Here is a 17,696-nt window from a genome sequence, read left to right on the forward strand (position 1 = left end):
TTAGAGGAAGAGCCTAAATTAACTACTCAATCCAATGGAGGAAAATTCTTATTAAATAATGACCTAATTCCTCATTTAACAATGCAATTAAGTAGGGGCTTGTAAGGATAGGAAATTGGCTAAGTGTTGGCCACAGTTAGCTTAGGAAGCATTGAGATAGATAAATATAGTGCAAATGTTTCTCGGGATTGAGAAAAACATTGTAATCTTCTCATATTTTTCTAACTAGTGCAATATACAGATAGTAGGGGTTTTTAGCTTTGGCTTTCCCTAGGAAATCATTATGTAATGTGCTGATTGAATTCTTTCTCTTATATGCTTCATGATTTCGCAATCGATTAATTGTTTCCACTAATGAGTAGAGTAGATTCATTCTTTCGTTTTAGCTTATTACAATTATCAGTTTGAATGTACGAGGAATTTTTATATGGTATCAGAGTTAGATTTACAGGAATTTCTATAGATTGACCAATGGTCGACCATAAATGATATTATAAACCAAAGGGATTAGTAGTGAAAACGAAAGGGAATAATATAAAACCATAGCGATATGAACTCTTATATTAATAAACCCAAGGGATTGATATTATAAATCCAAGGGAATATTAAACACAAGGGATTAAAAATAAAACCCTAAGGGATTATGAGCCCAAGGGAATAATATTAAACATGAGGGATTAATATTATAAACCTATGTTATATAAACTCTAAGATAAATATTATAAACGCTAAAATAAACATGGTTGTCCATGGTTGACTATGGTCGATTTTCCTATTCAAACAATCCTTGTAATAATGCGATGTTGAACCTTGGTTGACCATGATTGGCTTCATAAAACATGGTTGACCATTTATTAATTAATGAATTAATGAATTAGTTTTTCTAATTAATTAGTCAAATAACTGTAATTAATAAATTAATTATTTATAACTATTTATATAGTAATCATAAATAATGAACTATGATCATTTAATTAATAATCAATGAAATAATTGATTAATATTTAATCAATTAATTAGAATTAAATAATCATAATTATTATAATTAGTTAATTAGTTATTAATTATTATTAACATTATTAATTATATTAATTAATTAATTAATTATTATTATGATTATTATTACTACTAATTAATTAATATTATTATTACCCAGATTCAGGTGCTTGTGAGACCACTGACACAATTTCTAAGTCCTCCCATCTGCAGCCTCCAGTTGGCTCGCTTCCCTCACCAAGTGGTAATCATGGCCTTTACTCCACCTTTCTAGATCTTGTTGTCCACATACTAGGCTACTCTGCTCCCATTACACTGCAATAAATTAACAAACATGATGGAAATTCTCTTCTCCATGCTTCATTCTCCCTTTGTCATTCCCTCCAATGCTCCCTATGGCTTTGACACCACGACCCTGCTTTGTTGCCATCAAACAATAAATCAAGACAGGGGCAGAGGTAGAGGTCATGGGCATCTCCCCACCACCTTTGACAATGAAACCACTCCTGCAATTTTCTATTACAACATATCAAAGTCCACTAGAGGAGATGTTCTTGCTATGGAGGAGGTAGATACTCGTTGAGGTTGTCTAATGCTCTAGGCTCTCTAGAAACTCATCATTTTCCAAATTAAGGATAGATTTGTTGGATAAATGAGCTATCATCGCACTAGAGACACTCTTTCTCCTCACTTAGATGTCTGGCCAAAGTCCTCTCCATCAAATTTCCACCAAACATTCCTTCCTCCTGTTCTCTTGCTCGCTCTCCTTCACATTCCCCTTCCGTCGACATTCCTTCCTCTTGTTCTCTTGCTCGCTCTCCTTCACATTCCCCTTCCGTCGACTCCTCATCAATGCCCATCGCCTGTGCTCCCATGGCCCATTGCCATCACCCCATGGTCTTGTCTCCTCAGTGGTTGATGCTCCTCCTTCCTACCCTCTTCCTCCAGTCCCTATGGCTACTAGATCCTAGAGGAGCTTCTGACAGACACTCAAAAGATGCAAGCTCAAGGGAAGATCCAGGCACAATGTGGCACCAGTGTGGCAACCATGCAGTTCCAATGAAGAAAAATGTAGCACACCAACCTTTGGCAATTTTCATGTTGATTCTCTTATTCCATTATGGCATCATGGCAGGCTCCCTTCCATGTTTATTTTTGCGTGGATTGGAGAGAGAGCCTCAACATTTACTAATGTTTTTGGCTTCACACCAATTTGGGTTTCTCATGAAAAACAATTTAATGTTAGGTCTAAGGATTACATTTCTTCTTAATTGCCAGTTTTTTTTTTTTAATTGTACGACCTTTGAGCTCTAATTTCTCCTTATTGGGGTAGATTCTTTCAATTTTCATCTCTTGTTTCCTCACACAAAGGCAAAGAATTCACTCTTGCATGAAAACCACGTAACATTTTTTCTTTAGTATAAGGTAACTATGTTTACTTACAAAAAATTATTATTATTAATTAATTAATTATTATTATTAATTACATGAATTAATTATTATTATTATTATTATTATCTATTAGTGAAAGTACTTCTATTATATTATCATGAATATACATATTACAAAATGTGTCTCAACAACTCTGCCAACTTAACTTCAACCGGATTTGTTAGCTAGGAGAGTCAGAGTATGGATAAGATGTTTTCATTATACCTTTATTTCCAATAGGTTTATTAGCCATACATGCCAAAATGAGACAAAAATGATAGATGAATTGTGAGCATCATATCACAAAGGTGGTTGAGGAGGATGCGAAGGAGGTGTTGCAAGTAGGTCGGTCTCTCATGCATGTTGAAATAAATGAGCTCAACTCTGGCCTTCAAATCACGCAGGAGATCATTGATATGATGTTGGCTTCCAACAAATGTTATCTAAATTCTTTAGAATTTCATTCTGGCTAAATTGAATGTCATTCATATAGGCCACCAGCTATTTCATATGCTCATATCTATAATCTCTAAGGATATCTAGGTTGCATGGATTCCTTAGTGTCTTGGGTATTGCTTTCACGATAGCGAGCATAGCGATGTGTCTAGGGGAGCAACCCTAGTAATGGGATACATACCCCTTGCGCTCGACACTCCCAATGATTGCAGTTAAAAAATTATGGTTGTTGGCACAATGCACTACCTACCCCTACTAACCTCCGACTCTACAAGGTTGACCTCTCTGTCGAGGCATAACTCTATTCACACAAATTTCCCAAACTTGATACTCAGAAAGGGCAACAACTTCCATAGTGGCACTTCCCATAAGAAACCAAGCAAGAGACCGATAGACCAAACAAAGAGGAGGGGATACAAACTCGGTGGCACAACAAATCCCATAAAACTCAAGGGTGACTTTAAGCTTTCCCAACCTGAGTTGGATTTTACCACTAGTAGAGAAGATTACAAACATATAGTTACTTGACTACCCCACCCATAAAACCTTTAAATATAAGAGATAAAAACCAAACTCGGACTGATGTAAAGTGGTTGTAGCTCTGAGACAAAGTACACTTATGGCCGGGTCTAAGGGAGGGCAAGACTGAAGACTCTAAAGACTCATGAACAACAGAAAGGAAACGGTCCCCCTAGCCACAGACGACCAATGAACCCAATTTCTTGACCCTACAAAATCACTCACCTGCAACCATAACCTCAACACCACAAAAAAGAAACTACATAGGAAGACCACAACAAGATAGAAAGAGTTACCTGTAGGCCACACAATTCTATTCTGGAGGGGGTTATACACCACTTGTAGGATTTGATGCTTCCACTCACAAATAAAAACCCGTAAAGGAGGTATGAGAAGAAAATAAAATGTGCTTTGGCATGTCATATGAATGCTTGATAGCCATCCTCAAAACAAAATGTTGAATAACGATTTTTCGCTATGCATTTCCAACTATTCAACATCCAGGGTGAGCAAGCATGGCCATCCGCGTTGAATCTCAATGCCCTACACCTACTTCTCATCACTTGGCTGTCTTCAAACTTCCCACAATGCTTAGGAGACATTATAACTTCAATAATCTATTATGGAAAGTTCGGAGACTTGCTGCCACATCCCATTAATTCCTTTATGACAAGGAGGATGCCCATCATGTGCCTTGAGGGGAAAACCCTGAGGTCATTTGGCCCGACGTGCATTTACCCCCATCAGAGGAAGATTTTTCTTGATTCATTATATGGAATAGAGTGGCCATTTCACTGTGGTCTAGGTTAGCTGAGCTCAAATCCAAGTACGAACTCATGGTTATGTCCTGATGTCTTTCCATTGTAACCCAGTTCGCCAACCCGTTAGTCACCTTTTTCCCAGTTCTCAGGAAATGAGTTATTATAACATACGATAAACTATATATTAGAGCCTTTATCCACCCTTCTTATGACTCCAATCGCCAAGTGTACATGAGGTTAGATGAGGAAGACTTGTTGACTATTTTTTATGCCATATGGATTACAATTTTTGGATCTCCTGAAATTTGAATCTTTGAAGATCCTATTCTTTGAGTGAGGAGGAGGCCTTTTTCAAGGCTAGTTAGCTCTGCAACATTGTTGGTTGTGACTTTGCAATAAACTGCATAGCTTCCAACTAGGGACTAGGAGGAATCATGAATAATCCCACAAAAACAAGTCGGGTCTGGGTTACCTTTAGAGGCCCCATCAAAATTTGTTTTGACAAAAAACCTAGAGGGCCTTTCGTGAAGAATGATCGTGATTTAGCTATGATTTATATTGCAACTGAGGAATGATGAGTTACCATCTTAGATGACAAATTGAGAAAGGAGAGAATATTTGTTTCATACATATCAACTTTCCAATCCTCATCCCCCCATTTTTTCACTAGGACAGTTTCATGAAGGTTTTATTTTACAATCTTCCATATAGAGAGGCCTGCAGGTTCTTAATTGTGGAAAAAAACTATGTTTCATTCCTTCCATATATTCCATAGGTGGACACCCAAGACAAGAATCCATGCTTTATTGGCAATATGGTTCTTGCACCGAGATCACCTCCAATTATATATCATTGTAAGAAGGTGGTCGTTCTCTTGATCAATTGGTCCAAATATATTTTTGGCCACTACCAACACCTCTTTTGCAATCGGATATTCAATCAATAAGTGATGCATTGTTTATTCACTACCTTTGTGCAATGCACATTGTGATATCAATCCAATATATCCATTTTTTAATCAATCGGTCCCAAGTTAAGACAAGTTTGTGTCAAATTAGCTAAAGAAAGTGAGAGATGTTTGGTCATAGCTTCCATTTCCAAACTTTGTCCCAAAATATTTGACACAAAAAGGCACTAATGTTAACCATAATGAGTTAGGCCTCCTTAATTGAAAATGATCCTAAAGTATTGTAGCCCCATTTTATCTTGTCTCAGGCTTGGGATATAAGGATGCATTTTTCTTGCCCTAGTTGATTTAACACCGACCAGCTTTCTATGGACCCATCAATCTTCATGTCTCAATATATTTTCAACAATCGCCATTTTGTTTTGCCAAGATCATATTTCTAGAAGTCTGCCACCATTCTAACCTTTTGTTGGTCTAATGTCTTTTTAATTCCTTACATAATATTGTTATGATCTAGGCACAAAAATTATTACCATTACTCCTGCTAGAAGAGGGTTGAGGATACATTTCAAATTTCGCAAAATAAATGGTCACGGACGATGTTGCTAGTATGACATCCCATCTTCCAGATGGATGATCCTACAAGCATAGAAGGGTCAACTAGTAGAGTGGCCAAAAATCTTCCTTTTCTGTATTGTTGATCCCAAATATGTTTCCAAAATTATGTGCCCCTCTTGTATCCAACACCACTAAAAATTAGCCCCCATGACCATATTTAATTCATGTGGTTCTCATAGTACTAGACCGCCAAAGTCCTTCGAGAGGAAAAGCTTGTCCTAGGCTACTAGAGACGATTTCTTTTCCACGTTGGCTCCTTGCCACATGAACTTGTAGAAGATTGAGACTAGGTATATCTATATCTATATATATATATATATATATATATATATATATGCATTTGGGAGCTGAGAGAATCAATAGATGATACATCATAACAACTTGGATGACTAATTTGGGAAGAATAGCTCGGTTGGCCACATTGAGCAGACCAAGAGTCCAATTGGATTTTTTTTCAAGAGCTTGTTACAAATGTCTCTCCAACATCCTATATGAAGAGGGTTACAAGCTACTAAGGTAACTCCTATGTACTTCGAGGGAAGATTACCAATAGAAAATCCAAGGATGTAGGATAGATTATTCTACACAGGATTAGGACTATGGAAAAAATAAACATGAGACTTGTATTTATTTATGAGCATACCTAAGGATTCTTGGAATTCAACTAGGATCCCATCCAATGCAACTGCTTCATAGAAAGTAGGCTCTCCATAAAACAAATTATTGTCCACTAACTATTAATGTGTCATAGTTAGGTCTGTACCCAGAAGATGAAGCCCCTTCAACTCATTCCATTGTACCACAAAGATTAATAAATGACCCCACTGTTTAGCAATAATGATAAAGAAGAACCAGGAAATTGGGTCCCCTTGTCTCAAACCCACGAAGATTTGAAGGTGGTCTTGGGGGCACCATTAACAAGAATTGAAAGAATAGAGTAGAGATCAGAGATTAGAGTGAGAAAATCCAGTCCTCTGTGGAGCCAAACACCTTCAAAAATGAGAGTAAAAAACTCTATCTTAGTCGATCATAGGATTTTCAAAGGTCTAACTTCACTAGCATGGCAGGACACTTAATTCTCCTTAGAGAATGGATGACTTCATGGGTAGACTCAATACCATCGAGTATTTGATTCCCCTCAACAAAACCAGATTTTTCTAGGCTAATGATTTGATGCATGATTGGATTCAAGTAGTGGATGAGTATAGTGGATAATATCTTGTAAAATCACATTGCAGAGGCCTATGGGTTAGAGTCCACTAGGATTGCTGGTAGCATTGGAGTTCAGAACAAGGCTGAGGAGAGTAGAATTGAGTTTGGACCACACTTTTGAATGTCGCTTAGATTCTTCCACCATATCTACTATTTAGGGCCCCAGGAAATTCCAACATGCCTTGAATAATTCTGAGGTGAAGCCATCTGGGTTTGGAGCTTTATTCCCCAGAAAATTCTTTACTATGACTTCCACATCTTTAATGATTATTTGACACATGAAAGTCACATTGTGTCCCTTCATTACTATGCTAGGAATTCATTGAGTGACCTGCTCTATGTAGTCAGCTCGATCTTTCTCATCTTCTGACAACATGTTATAAAATATAGATATCAACTCCTACTCCATACCTTGGTGGTTTTCCAGTTGGGTCCCCTCCATGTAGGTGAGAGACGTAATTCTATTGTTTTGTCAATGGCTAATCATAGACTAGTGTAAAATGTTTGAGTTTCTTTCACCCTCTTGCATCCATTGGATTATGGACTTTTGGTGCCACAATGCTTCTTCCTTTTGGGATGTTTCTTTGAGATGGGTTATTAATCTTCCTTCTTCTTCTTTTAGGGATTTAGGTCTCCCTTCCAAAATTATCTGGGTTTGAACATTTTCCATCTTTTCCTCTAGTTTTTTCTTCTTGTCAAATATGTATCCAAACTCTTCTCTATTCCAAATTTTGATCAATATTTTAGGGGCCTTGAACTTCCTTTAGAACGATTGCATCTTTGTTCCCTCTAGAATCTCTAGGTAGTTCCACCATTCCTTTAGTTTCTCCACAAATCCTAGTTGCCGAAGGAAAATTCCTTCAAATCTAAATGGCCTAGGTTTAGGAGGGGAGGGAATAACGATATCTAGGTAAATGAACCAATGATCTAAGCCCATGGAGGGCATGATAGATGCTTCAATGAACATGTCTCTTAGAATGAGATCCTTCGAGATGCAGAATTTGTCCAAATGGAAAAAGAAGACTATTGTTGTCCTCCCCTTCCGTTATCCATTTATGGATCCCATTCTTGGTGGCCATATGTATGAGATACAGTGCATCGATCATATCATTAAATTCCTCATAGAATTGATCCAACCTCCTTTCTCGCTATCTTTTCTTCCAAATTTTTGATCATGTTGAAATCCCCCTCGAGAATCCATGTAAGGTTTAAAATGAATGATTTGAGTCCAGTCATATTTGTAGGGAACAAATATTTCACCTGTGGTGTTGAGGGGCCATAAACCATGATTAGGTAGATCCATGTGTCTGACCTAATGCATGGGAACCTGCCCAATTTATTGTGATAGGAACCGATCCATTCTTGGAATAGAACTTGGTTTGGGTTACATAATACAAAAATTCCTCCCGACATGTCAATCACATCCAACATCATGAATTCACTACCTTTATAAAAAAGTTGGCTCACCTCTTGGAGTTTCATCACAACCATATTTGTCTCCTGCAATATTACAATGTGTAGTTTTGCCTTAATGATTTTATTTTTTAGTGAACAAAGCTTGCGTTTACTGTTCAAGCCCTATATATTCCATGAGACCATTTTCATTGGGTAAGGTTCAAGGAGGTAATTAATACATCAAATGATCCATTTCCCCTGAATTTATTATAAATTACCCTACTTCTCTAATTTCCTCCTTTGTTGAATTTCTCCCTCTTTTCACTTTATCCAAATAAATATGTTATGGATGTGGAATGGTAGTTACTCCACCTTCCTTACTCAAGCCCATTGATCTATGATATCAATTTTGTTTCGTCAATCGTGCACACCATCAAAGGATCAAATTCCTAAAGTGAAGTAGTTGATTAGGAGTGATGTCTTTGACATGAACTTTGATTCAGACCTTAAAGAATTCAAGCATTATTCACTCACTAGATCCCAACCTATTATTTTTTTCCTCTACTTGTATGACCTTTCTTGTGTGGATAACGATCTCTTTCAATCTTTGGTCTTCTTCCAGGTATTCTGGTGTTTTCCTTTTTGGCATCAATTTTTCTACAATTTTAGAGCATTTTTTATACACCTCCATTCCTTGTACAGACAAGTAAGTTGATTTTTCTGCAGGTTCCTCTATTTATTCGATGACCTCAAAGACCAGGAAGGATTGTAGTCTCCAACCTTTGGGGGTTTTGCCTATGATTGGGGTATAGGAGAAGAATCTAATGATGGGGGGTTTGGATGAGCACTAGTTTGAGGAGGTTGATTACGAGTTGTGTGATTATGTCTTCCAACCACCTGTTGGAAGCCTTCCTCATTCTTCTCTGCCTCATATTGTGATTCTTTAGTTATGATTAGTATGCATTCCCGAAATAGGTGTCTATACTCATGACATCTTCGACACTTGAAAGGTACGTGGTCGTAATCAAACAACTAGGTCCAAAAAGATTCATGGCACTCCAGATATATTGGTTCCAGGAGATGATGAGAAATAATCATGTCGGTGCAAATTCAGGTGTATTTTGCATGCGTTCTCCTCTTTGTGATTTCAAAGATCTTTACAAAATCTCATGTTTCATCCTTAATCCCTTAAAGAGTATTTGGTTCCCACAAATCCTTCGAGAGGGAGAACAAGCAAACCTAGACTAGGGCTACCTGAAATGGTTCTTTCTATAGGTTATAAAATTCCTCCCAATATATGATAAATACCCCATCATTGTTCATGACATATGACCCATTTTCAAATATTCATTTTCTATCTTCTAAATCTGTAAAAATGATCGTGAAGAAACCCTTTGAACGGATTCTCAACTCTATTGCTCCTTTGGGGTTCCATTTAGACTGGATCCATTAGATAATCTCTTGTTCCCTTGGCCATATGCCTAGGAAGTTATAAATTAGGGTGTGATATTTCATGTACTAGAGAGATTGATCCAACCAATTTTATCGGATTACAAATTTCATATTTTTCATAGCCTTTGGAAGGCATCAACTTCAACCTTGAGCCTTCCATTGCACACATATTACTGGAGTCTCCTATGATGTTAACGGATTCGATCCAGGACTAGTATTTCCTATTTTTAGGGTGCTTCCACTACTGACCACATCACGAAAAGAGGAGTGCCCCCCTCCCGCAAGGGGCCGCTCATGGAGCGACCACTTTGCAAAACAAATCATGGATCACTGCTTCTCACTAATGGCTACCATTGTTGCCTCACTAGCTAGCCGTGGATGACTTGTGTTAAACCCTACAGATCCCTAACGACTCTTTGACAAACCCTAGCATCACACGCTGAGTTAGGGATTCACATTGCAAAGGTGAAATACTATGAATGATGCCTTACATCTATGTAATCTCAAATTTTGGAAGCCAATAATTGATAAAAAAATTTGTAGTTAAACAAGTAGATAAAAAATATTCAATTCATTAACAACCAATTATAATTTAATCTCCATATTTTAAATGTATTTCAGTTCTTTTAAGCTATACATTTTTTTATTTGTTAAATTAACCTAATTATACTCAACTTGGCCAGAAAGTTTTAGAAATCAATTAAATAAAATGATGAAAGGAAAAAGGAAATCGATACTATCAAATACGAGATAGAAATTTTTACTAATTTTGGAAATATTTCTTGAAAATTTAAAAAAACAAGTTAATATAATAAGAGAAAAAAAAAGTGTTACAAAAATATGAAATCAGAATATATATTATAAATATAAGAACTCATTTTTTTTCCCTTCTCTGTTAGTTTTATATATATATGACTTCAAAAATTAAATAAAAAGTATATTGCCAAAAAATAATCAATAGAAAGTCAAGAAAATAAAGAAAAATAATTTAAAAAAAAACTACATTTTTTTATTATTACTACTTTACTTTTTAGTAGATAATAATATTTGTAAATATTCTAAATACTAAATTGAAACTTTATCATTTTTCAAACTACTTAATTTATAAATCGGTTACTAAATTAAAGGGGAAATAAAACCAAAGGCTTCATTAACCAACAAAGATTTAAATTAAAAATTCATATTTCTAAAGCCTACTTAAACAATGTCTAGGCATTGAGGGAAATTATAAACGTGAATACTACCATTTTCAAAAATAGTAATATCACATGTGAAGACAACATAAAAATGCAGAAAAACTACCATTTTTGTAAATAATAATATTAGGTTAAATGGGTTTTTATGACAACGTAAAAATGGAGGTAGATTACCACTTTTGTAAATAACAATAACATATGTTTGGTCCATTTAATCTAGCGGTCTATTTAATCTAACTGAGGTAATCTAAGTTTGTCTTATACAAAGACAAACTTATGTTTAGGAAGACATATGTTTTATAATTAAAAGCATCTGCATATGCTTCCTTCTGACAGATGTCATATTCAATTGCTTTTAATTCAAATGCTTCCATCGAAAATAGCAGCATTCTGCTAAAATCTAAAACTATGATTGTCTCGTGAACTAGGAAATGTATAGCGCATTCAAAATACAATGGAATTTGAAAAAAGGAAAATGGGTTTTACTTTTATGCTTACATATTAAACGATTTTTTTTAGATAACTCATTTTTTCAAAAGAAAGGGTGTTTTTATTTTGTCTTTACCCTTCTGTATCTAATGAAGTTTTGTTGGAGTTTTGTTCGACGATCATGAAAACATATTCGTCCATTGTAGTGAAAACTTAATCTCTTTTTTTGACTTATTTATTTTAAATAACGCGATTATTTCCATAAAATTTTGGTTAAATCACTTTTTTAATATTTTATTTTGATTAAGGGTCCCAACATTTTTCTTTGCTTTTTTGTTCATTGAATTTCTATTTTGATTGCTTCATTGAGCTTGAATTTTCACTAGCTTTCTATCGGTACGTGTTTCATCTCATATGGTTACACGGTTTTCAAATTGTGCTCATGTGAAGTTCCATAATTTTTACCACCTAAGTTAAAAAATGTACAAAATGTATATTATTTTATTTTTTGTAAATAAAATATTAATTGATCGTAAATAATAATTCCTAGTTAATTTTTACTAATTATTTGATTTTTCACTAACACTGTTACAAAATCGTCACAACCAAATTGTCTAACAATTAAAATTATGTCTTTTCGGTACTTGAGTAATTTATTCCAATTCTCAATTTTAAACGAAATTACTAGAGCTGAAATCTCAAAATTTCAAAGTGGTTGTAGTTCATCTTGTAGGAATTTTAATTACCAAAAAATTGCAGTTTATAATAAATGAGTGCCACTCCAATTGAGCCCCACTTCACCTCGCATCCTACCTTACTCTTTTGCAAAAACCATAATTAAAAACCCCGATACAAAAGTCTCGATAAAAAACTTCGGATATAAAAATTCCAAAAAAATAAAATTCTGAAATTTTAAAACATTTCTGATATTTTTAAAAAAAATTCCGATATTTAAAAAAATCGATATTTAAAAAAAAATACTACTCTAAAAAAACATTTTTGGTTCGATGTCAAAATGATCATTTTAAAAACGTCCATACCCGATACCTCCTACTCATGCCTCCCACAAATAAAGCCTCCTCACCATTTTTTAAGCCTCTTCTTAATGTTTTATATAATTTTTTTTTTCCTAAACTGCTCAGTGCTTTCTTTAATGAAGCAAGGCTCGTACGTTAACCCAAAAGCTGTTTAGGCTCATCCATTTGGTCCAATAGCACTTCACGCCTCACGACTTGTTTATTGTTTCTAATTAATTAATTTAAATATGTTAGTTTAGTACATTTTAAATTTATTTAAGTAGTTTAGAATTAATGTGTAATTAATTAACATTTAATTAATTAATGTAATAATAATTTAATTTAATTATTTTAATTAATTTGTATATATTTAAATTAATAAATAATTAATTTTAATTTTGACATTATTTAGAGTTAGATTTTTTAATTAGAATTTATATTTTTAGCCTATGTAACATTTTTTTCAGAATTTTGCTAAACTGAACACTTCAACTTTGGAAGCTCATAATTTGAGTTTTACTTTGCCAAATCAGCCCACGATGGCTCGTTAGATAGATAAAATTATGCATAATATTTATATAGTAGTTGCATGACCAGATACGGTAAGTAAATAAATATAATATTTAGTATAAAATCAACCTCTGAATTTGTGACCAAAATAAAATTTTTGAGTTTAATTTTTCACATTTTCATTTGTTCATAGCCTTTTTTGAGTGCAGATCAATTCGAATATCTTCTCCTTGACCAGTAAAATCTTTACAAGGATCAATGGAAAACTTAGATTGGAGATATTTAATTGAGTTTTCATTGGAGAAATTTACTTCTCTAGATTTGGTATTTTTTATTTTAATTTGCATTTTAATTTAAATTTTATTGGATTTTTGGAGGAGAACAGTTGAGGAGATGATGAAGAGAGGATTTGAATCAATGGAATTTCTCTAGCAAAGGAAAAAAGGTAATTTTGACCAATGAAAATTGTTTGAGTATATTTTTTCTTCAACAACTCTCCTATTTGGAATTCTTTTTTGTAATTATAAACCGTGGTTTGTAGAATGGAGAAAGAGATCCTCTCTTCTTCAATTTTGTAATTCTTAAAGCACTATTGTAAGGGATTTTCAAGTTGTAGAATTAGGAGGTCAAAATTCATATCTGAGTAATTGGGCTTCATATTTCTCAATTCTAGACTTTGTAGTGGGAGCAGAGCTTACAGTATTGCAACTCTTTCTTTTAGTAGTAGAGTTTATGATTTGATAAATATTGTTGGAGATAAATACAAGAAATAGAGAAAGAGACTAGGTTTTAATCAGTTTGTGTTTTAAATACTATTAATTTTTAATTTAAATTTCATCTTTTTAATGACAAGTTTGTGTAAAATTGTGTTTCATGTTGAGAACTATTTTTTAATGTGAAGATGAAGGTATTTTTGAATTATCTATCTAATTCATTAACTTCATGTATTTGTTGTTAATTTCCTCATTTTATCTTATACTTAAATCATATTTTTGAGTAACTATTTACTTAAAAATCTTCTATCTAAATTATATTTAATTACCATCAACATTAATATAAGTATTTCCTAATGTTTTTGGTTGATCATTCACTGTTAATTGGTCTCTAATAAGAGCATGTTTTGGTAATTATAACACCAACTAGTACAATTATTTCATTAGCCATATATTCACCCAAAACAAGCCATGTTAAAATTCCATTCATTTAATTACTTTACTCCTAGTTGGGCTAAATATATATCTTCCTAATCGAGGTAGGCTTAGGATTTTTTCCTTTTGTTTGCATTTTAGGATTAGTTGTCATTTATATCAATCAATACATCTCTATAAGTTCTCTTTCAAAAGAGGAAATCTTAAGTTGTGGCTTGGCTAATCCCTGGATCAGATCACTTTCTTCCCTAACCTCAAGAAGATGGATGATATGATGGATCTTCTCTATTGGTAATAAAAAGACATACTTTAAACGAACAATGATAGAGAGAAAGTAACTGAACCTAGTTTAACTAGTTGGAACCACCATTTCAAACGAAAAAAGATTTGCTCTAAGGTCCTGACTGGATTTCCGCCAATATTGAGGCAAACATTTCGAGCATACAACTTTTTTGGAATTAGAAGAAGGGCTTGAATGACTTGTTTTATTTTGGATTATTTTTATTTTAAAGTTTTATTTTAATCATAATTTCTCCTCCCAAACTTCCAATTTGGAGTTGTATCTTTGGACGTGCATCTACCAATACTCCACCGTAAATAGTAAGACACTTGTCAAAGGTAAAACTTTATGGTAAGAGGAATTCTTCTGCATTTGATCATGCTTTACAATTTATTCAAAAATTTTAAAATTCTACTTTTCATTATATTGATGAAGGAATTTTATGTAGGATTTTTACTCTTACATCCTCAAGAAAAGCCAAAAACCAGTGTCAATCTCTTTTAGTTTCCTCTATTCACAATTAGGATCATTTCATCATAAAATTCCTTTATAAATTTGACAATTATTATTACGAAAAAGGATGTGATGAATTCAAAGATTTATGTAGGTTTGAAAATGAATCTTTCACGAATTTTAATGTTATATATCGATTAAATTCCTTGAGATTCAAAGTGGAAGATAAACTTTCAGATATTGAATTGGTGGATTGGTTTCAATGTGTTTGTTCTCTTCCTTCTATTTAAAATTTGTATGTAGCAATTGCAAGATTTGAGGACTCTCCTTTAACTTCTAGTAACATTATAAAAAAATTTGATATAGGGGTGCATATTAAACATGATGAGGTGGCCTCAAGCATGTATGATAAATTCTTAAATATAGTACACACCTCTTACACTAGTAATTATAATCATGCTAATGAATCATTATCACAAATATTGGAAGAATTTGATAAAAATCTACAAGAAGAAATTAGTAACAAACTTGAAAGACCATGTGCCACGAAATCTAAAAATCACTATGAATTGAATTCAGAAAATGAGATTACAAATCAACAAGTATGGGCAGAAATTGAAGTTTTCAATAATATGCAATCTACTGAAGAAATTTCTATATTCTTTTTGCTGATCAAATACTAAATTCAAGGAAACCAAAGAATGCTCTTCAAGAAATAAAAATTAGCCAAGTAAATGATGTGGAATATGAAATTTACAAATAGAGATATTTTTAAATTCATTGCTTCTGATTCTCATTTTTACCTCTATCTTGATATTTTTGCTGAAAAGAAATTTTCCCCCTTGCTTTAATGTTATTCTAGAAACAAAGAGGTTGATATAAATGAATTCCGTATTAGTTTTTATGGAGATATCAAAACAATTATTGATCATTCTTCTGACATTAATGAACATGTTCTCTGTATTCCTTGTTGTTTTGATACCTTGGATGAGAATAAAGAGAATACTAGTGAACGTTCTAAAGTCATTTATGATGACTGCTTTAACATTAAGGATGTTGATTTTTCTCCTTCCCTATTAAATCGTCATGTTCCAAATCAAACTATACTTTAAAATGAAGAGAAACTCAATACACAAATTGTTCCAACTGACACTCATTTTTAAACATTTAATCATACTCATGATTTCAACATTCAAGAACTCATCGCAGTCTATCATTCTTATGATGATCAAGCTCTCGTTCCTATTCATAGCCATGATCCTCTATCTAATTCACTAGTTGGTGTTGGTGATCATTCTAATTGAATTATTCTGGTCAATTGTTGTGAAGAGGAAATTACATCAAGTCAGTGCTAATTATGTTGTAACAATAATTGTAACGCTACTATAAATAGTGATTTGATTTTGCTATTTTTCCTTCACTTATTTTGTTTCAGCTCAGAACTATTTTCTTTTTTCATTTTTCAATTTTTAGATATCTTATCCTGGCATATTGAGCAGTTTAGTATTGAACAATCGATTGATGAATTTCCTAAATGGGAAAATGAAGTTTGAAATCATAATCATGAAAATCAAGAGCTATTACTCTTCTAATTCCAATTGATGTTAATTTCTTATCACGTGTTCATTTTCTCTCAAAAGAAGTACCAACAAGAGAGTGTATCTTTACAATATGACCAACAGTCTAATTCTATTAATGATCTTCTATTGAATGTATCTGACTTCCATCCATATTTCCTAGACCCATTTAAAAGACATTTGGAATTTTTCCTACATAAAATATTATTAATAATTTAACATGCGTACATAAGACATAGAATTTTATGTAGGCCATTATGTCTAAAAGTTCATTTCCACTATCTAGTCTGTTATCTTCTCTTTTGAACCTTTTCTAATCATTAATGGAAATCAATCCATGTTTCAATGATCCAATTTAATTTCAACTTGAAGTGACATTTTAAGAGAAGGTGATTGTAAATAAGTTGATTCTTGGAAATATGTTAGAAATAAATGTACATTCTACATCCATATTTAGTTTTGTTAGTTTAATTATATTTGTATTTTTTTTATCGATGTTTGTCTTCTAAATAAATGCAGAAAATAAAGTATTTGAATGGTTACGTTGGAGGTATGACAATACCTAGTCATGTTTTGTTTTCATTCAGTCAGAAATAGGAATAGATTAATTTAGATTATATTCTTTTTCTATTTGTATTTATTTCAATATTGCAGAATTTTTTTAGTAAACATATAATAAGCCCATGACACTCCCTTGTATTTGCTCCATTTTCCAATAAAGAGTGTTCAAAAAGTATTATTGCTCATATTATGCTTATACTATGCCTGCATATTCTTCTTGGAAGAATCTTCATCACATTATTGAAATTTGCAAAGAAATCAGGAACGGTGAATTTCCAAAGAATCTTTACAATCAAGTGTCCTTGAAAATTCAATTTTCAATTCATAAGCATTGCTACATGGTCAATTTCATGAATCTTATTCATCGATATGACGTAGGCACAAATTAATAGCTCGTTACTTAGCATTTTAGATTAAATAAATGGATGATGTTTGAACATATGCAAATTTTGAGAAATGGATTGAAGAACTTGAAGATTCATGAGGTAATTCTTCCAGGTATGCATCCATATGTTCATCTTCATCTATTGTTATTTTTATCTTTTTATGGTTTACTTCTGTTTATCTTTTGACTTATTTTTCAGGTCTCCATTGACTGGATTTAGAGATTTGATTAACTTTAGAAATAAAGCAAGTGACTGATTTGCAACATGTCTAGGAAGTATTTTCTTTCTCATCAAAATTTGACTATTTTATATTGTTTCTTCCCTTCATATTTCCTTGATTCACAAATGAACAAGATGAGCTAATAATCGCCAAAATTGAATGCTTATCCATTC

The sequence above is a fragment of the Pinus tabuliformis genome, chromosome 5_1 (assembly GCF_031772625.1).
Source record: "Pinus tabuliformis cultivar Carrire ecotype Pingquan chromosome 5_1, CPIR1, whole genome shotgun sequence".
Classification (NCBI taxonomy): Eukaryota; Viridiplantae; Streptophyta; class Pinopsida; order Pinales; family Pinaceae; genus Pinus; species Pinus tabuliformis.